The sequence below is a fragment of the Zea mays genome, chromosome 2 (assembly GCF_902167145.1).
Source record: "Zea mays cultivar B73 chromosome 2, Zm-B73-REFERENCE-NAM-5.0, whole genome shotgun sequence".
NCBI classification, from domain to species: Eukaryota; Viridiplantae; Streptophyta; class Magnoliopsida; order Poales; family Poaceae; genus Zea; species Zea mays.
Window position 1 is genome coordinate 205685335 of NC_050097.1, and position 6287 is coordinate 205691621.

Consider the following 6287-nt stretch of genomic DNA (forward strand, 5'->3'; position numbering starts at 1 on the left):
TTCAAAGGCATTCAGACTCTTGACTTACAACTAACTTAGATTGGGTTGGGCTTGAAATCAGCACGCTTACTCGACTTAGGGTGACCATTATACCCTACTAGCGGAGCAATCGGCTTAAGTCGGCGACGACTTAAGTCGATATGACATGCTCACACTTACTCAACTTAGGGTGACCACTATATCCTACTAACGGAGCAATTGGCTTAAGTCAGCGACGACTAAAGTCAGTGTGACATGCTCACGCTTACTCGACTTAGGGTGACCACTATACCCTACTAACGGAGCAATCGGCTTAAGTCGCCAACGACTTAAGTCGGTGTGACATGCTCACGCTTATTCGACTTAGGGTGACCACTATACCCTACTAACGGAGCAATCAGCTTAAGTTGACGACGACTTAAGTCGGTGTGACATGCTCACGCTGACCTGACTTAGGGCGTAAACAGAAAAAGCAGCAAAATACAACAATCACTTGGAGCAACTAAAGTTCTTCATTAATATTGGAGGGGGTTACGCAAACTCAAAAGCTCACTCATTATGAGTCGGCCTTTCCCCTTTTTTTACTACATTACATTATATTACTTCACTACTTACACTACACTATACTAATAACTACCACTACATTATTCAACTACTACTACTAATTATCTACACTAATATTTAGACCAGTGGCGCTTTACCACTGGCCTTGCCGCTGCCACTGCCGACGCCGCCACTGTCGCCCTTGCCGCCATCGTCGCCGCCGTCGTCGCCTTCACTGCCCTTGCCGCCGTCGTCGTCGCCTTCGCCGCCGTCACCGTCACTGCTGCTGCCGCCCTCATCGTCGCTGTCGTCGCCGCTCCGCTCCTCGGATGAGCCGGAGGAGTTCTCCTCACCCGAGGAGACCTCCGACTCATCCGACCCCTCGAGCCCAACGCGCTCGACGGAACAGATGTACGTCCAGACCTCAGCGGCTAACCCCTGGGAGTCATCCGAGTCATCGGACGACGTCGAGGGAGAAGCGAGAGCCAGCGATCCCTATGACCCGGAGGAAACCTCCTCCTCCGAATACTCCGAATCGCCGAAGTCCTCCGAAGGAGGACTTGGGTCACGCTTCCGCTTGTCGCCAGCACGACAGGGTGAGCCTCGACCTCTCCTACCTTTGCCCATGGTTGGATAGAGAATAAGAGAAGGGGAGAAGAAAGCAGCAGATGATCGAAGGATGAGTGAAGAGAACAACGGTGCAAGCAGACTATTTATAGAGGCTGGAAGTGACTGTCCACTTCCTACCACGCTTGCCGAACAGTCGCAAGTATTCAATAAGCAATTCAAGCCGCCTGAAAATGAGTCAGGCAACAGACGACGCTTCGCGTAACACGACACCATTTTGACCAAGGTCAACTCCTCGGGCGGTATGATTACACCCCATGGTCACATCAAGTTACTACTCCAGGACAGTGTGCTAAACGCTCTGCGTACCAAGATGCCTCTTAGTCACACCCAGTGGCGGAGACATGCATAGGGCCACTAGGGCTCGGGCCCTACTCTTGAGCCGAAAAATTGCTAGGGGCCCAAATATGTTCTGAAGGAATGAGAGAATTTGTATAATCCATTCATGGTCATATGTGCCATTATCTATACATTTGCATAATTTAAGATTTTCTAGCTGATATAAATATTTGTTAGTGTTATATCGGGCCCTACACTTAGAGAAATCCTGGCTCCGCCACCGGTCACACCCATTGGGGGGTAACCAGGAATTTTCAATAGATTTTCTGAAGAAGTCATATCCATACAGTATACACAATGAATGTACTGAGACAGAAGAAAGAGATCGGAGGAAATCCAAATATAGCTACTGAACCGCAAGTCTAATCAGCAGAGGCATTGAAGCGCAGAGCGGGGTGATGACCAGCCAAGAACCATCTACCAAACGTCAAATCTGTCACCGATCAAATAAATTTCAGACCTAACAAGGTGTGGGCAGATAATATTATTTGAATTCGCAAGAGCATGAGATGAAGACAAAATGCTGATTTCTAAAGCAAAAAATGATGACAAAATGCTGATTTCTAAAGCATGAGATGAAGATCTTTGAGTGGATCATTTTCAAAAATCCACTCAAAGCTCGCTGATTTCTAAAGCATGAGATGAAGATCTTTGAGTGGATCATTTTCAAAAATCCACTCAAAGCTCGGGGGCTACACCCATTATGCACCCAATAGATTTTTAATCCCAGAAGACAAAATGTTGATTTCTAAAGCATACGACGATGACAGAATGCTGATTTCTAAGGCATGAGATGAAGACCTTTGAGTGGATTATTTTCAAAAATCCACTCAAAGCTCAGGGGCTACACCCATTGGGTGCACCTTTGGTGCACCCAATAGATTTTGAAAGCACCTAGAGGGGGGGTGAATAGGTGATCCTGTAAAAGCTTGAAACTTAATCCACAAAACTTGATTAAGAGTTAGCACAATAAAGCCAAGTGGCTAGAGAAGAGTTCTTGCACAACACGATAACCACAAGAGTATCAACACAGAGATGGCACGGTGGTTTATTCCGTGGTTCGGCTAAGTCCAACACTTGCCTACTCCATGTTGTGGCGTCCCAACGGACGAGGGTTGCACTCAACCCCTTTCAAGCGGTCCAAAGTCCCATTTGAATACCATGGTGTTTTGCTTTCACTTTACTATATCCCGCTTGCGAGGAATCTCCACAACTTGGAGCCTCTCGCCCTTACAAAGATGTTCACAAAGAAGCACGAAAGTAAGGATGGGATGAACAACGCACACAAGACACAAAATCATAGCACAATACGCACACAAGTCACAACTCGAGCTCACAACACAACCCAAAGAGTTTTCTACTCAAATGGAGCTCTAGTTGCTATCACAAAGAATCAAATGCGCGGAATTGGAGTCTTGGTGCTTAGGAATGCTTAGAGAATGCTTGGTGTTCTCCTCCATGCGCCTAGGGGTCCCTTTTATAGCCCCAAGGTAGCTAGGAGCCGTTGAGAGCATTCCAGGAAGGCAATTCTTGCCTTCTGTCGCCTGGCGCACCGGACACTGTCCGGTGCGGATTTCTTTCCTTCTTTGGCGAAGCCGACCGTTGGAGATTCAGATCCGTTGGCGCACCGGACACTGTCCGGTGCCCCCTTCTGACCGTTGGCTCTGCCACACGTCGCGCGCGGATTACGCGGCCGACAGTTGGCTCACCGGACAGTCCGGTGCACACCGGACAGTCCGGTGAATTTTAGCCGTACGCCGCCGACGATTTCCCGAGAGCGGCCTTTTCACCAGAGCCAGCCTGGCGCACCGGACACTGTCCGGTGCACCCAGACTGCGCAGAGTCTTGGCTGCTCAGCCAAGTCTTTTCCAAATTGGTCTTTTCCTGTTTCTAGCACTTAGACACAATACATTAGTCTCCAAAACAATGTACTAAGTCTTAGAAACATACCTTTACTCTTGATTTGCACTTCTTAAGTCTTTGGCACAAATATTACTCAAAGCATTTGTGTGGAGCACTTAATCACCAAAATCTTATAGAAATGTCCCAAGGGTACATTTCCCTTTCAATCTCCCCCTTTTTGGTGATTAATGCCAACACAACAAAAGACAACTAAAAGAAGTGTAACATCAATTCAAATGAGAACACAAATTTGTTTTGATTTAAATTTGGCATATTTGGATCATTCTTTGCCACCACTTGGTTTGTTTTTGCAAATCAAACTCAATTTCCTATCTCTAAGTCAAATTCACTTGTTGAGGCCTAGAGAAAGATATTCCAAGAGAAATTGACCACTGATTCAAAAACTCCCCCTATTTCCCATAATCAAATATTCTCCCCACAAGAGACCAACTTTTGACAAAAAGACAATAAGAGATTTTTGAAAAACCAAAAGCTCTATGACAAACCAAAAGCTCTATTCTACTATTTTCAAAATTCTCAAGTGGTAGCTAATCCATTTATTGCTTTGGCCTTATTTTCTCCCCCTTTGGCATCAAGCACCAAAACGGGATCAATTTGGGCCCTTTTACCCCTTTGCCTCACCAAAATCCTCAAGTAAGATCAAAAAGGCAATACGAGCATGGAAATGAACTTGGAGTTAGTTACTCTTTCATCGGAGTGCAGTGGAAGTCTTTCATGGTCCAAGTCCAACATTCCCTTTCAATCCACCTTTGAGACTAAATCAAGCAAACTCAAGTACACAGTTAGTCTCAAAGGGTCAAGTTGTAGCACATCTCCCCCTAAATATATGCATCACTCACACATGGACTTTTGAGGTCCGGGAAGTGTTTGTACAACTTGAGCACCATAAATAAACAACAATATGCATAAAGGAACATGATCAAAGGCATAAACACATGTATGCTACAGATCAATCCAAGTTCCGCGAATCTAAGACATTTAGCTCACTACGCAGCCTGCAAAAAGTCTTCTCATCTAGAGGCTTGGTAAAGATATCGGCTAGCTGGTTCTCGGTGCTAACATGAAACACTTCGATATCTCCCTTTTGCTGGTGGTCTCTCAAAAAGTGATGCCGGATGTCTATGTGATTTGTGCGGCTGTGTTCAACAGGATTATCCGCCATGCGAATAGCACTCTCATTATCACATAGGAGTGGAACTTTGCTCAGATTGTAGCCAAAGTCCCTGAGGGTTTGCCTCATCCAAAGTAGTTGCGCGCAACACTGTCCTGCGGCAACATACTCGGCCTCAGCGGTGGATAGGGCAACGGAAGTTTGTTTCTTAGAACTCCATGACACCAGGGACCTTCCTAAGAATTGGCACGTCCCTGATGTACTCTTCCTATCGACCTTACATCCAGCATAGTCGGAGTCTGAATATCCAATCAAGTCAAAGGTAGACCCCTTTGGATACCAGATCCCGAAGCAAGGCGTAGCGACTAAATATCTAAGAATTCGCTTCACGGCCACTAAGTGACACTCCCTTGGATCGGATTGAAATCTAGCACACATGCATACGCTAAGCATAATATCCGGTCTGCTAGCACATAAATAAAGTAAAGACCCTATCATAGACCAGTATGCCTTTTGATCAACGGACTTACCTCCTTTGTTGAGGTCGACATATCCGTCAGTTCCCATTGGTGTCTTCGTGGGCTTGGCGTCCTTCATTCCAAACCGCTTTAGCAAGTCTTGTGTGTACTTCGATTGGGAGATGAAGGTGTCGTCCTTGAGTTGCTTCACTTGGAACCCAAGGAAGTAGTTCAACTCGCCCATCATCGACATCTCGAATTTCTGAGTCATTACCCTGCTAAACTCTTCACAAGACTTTTGGTTAGTAGAACCAAATATTATGTCATCGACATAAATTTGGCACACAAAAAGATCACCATCACAAGTCTTAGTGAATAAAGTTGGATCAGCTTTTCCAACCTTGAAAGCATTTGCAATTAAAAAGTCTCTAAGGCATTCGTACCATGCTCTTGGGGCTTGCTTAAGTCCATAGAGCGCCTTAGAGAGCTTACACACGTGGTCGGGGTACCGTTCATCCTCAAAGCCAGGGGGTTGCTCTACGTACACCTCCTCCTTGATTGGCCCGTTGAGGAAAGCGCTCTTCACATCCATTTGGAACAACCTGAAAGAATGGTGAGCGGCATATGCTAGCAAAATACGAATGGACTCTAGCCTAGCCACAGGAGCAAAAGTCTCCTCAAAGTCCAAACCTGCGACTTGGGCATAACCTTTTGCCACAAGTCGAGCCTTGTTCCTTGTCACCACTCCGTGCTCGTCTTGTTTGTTGCGGAACACCCACTTGGTTCCCACAACGTTTTGCTTGGGACGAGGCACCAGTGTCCAAACTTCATTAATGTCACCCAAAATCTGGTCGATGGGGTGATTCCTTTGAATCGTCGTTCGAACTTGAATTGGAGGGGCTTGTGGTGCTTCTTCCTCCATAACTTGATCATCTTGTGCTCCCCCTTGATCACACGCCTCTTCTTGATGAACCTGTTCATCGTCTTGAGTTGGGGGATGCACCATTATTGAGGAAGAAGGTTGATCTTGCTCCTTTTGTTCCTGTGGCCTCACTTCTCCAATCGCCATGGTGCGTATAGTGGTCGTTGGAACTTCTTCTTCATCTACATCATCAAGATCAACAACTTGCTCTCTTGGAGAGCCATTAGTCTCATCAAATACAACGTCGCTAGAGACTTCAACCAAACCCGATGATTTGTTGAAGACCCTATACGCCTTTGTATTTGAGTCATAACCTAACAAAAACCCTTCTACAGCTTTGGGAGCAAACTTAGAATTTCTACCTTTCTTCACAAGAATATAACAT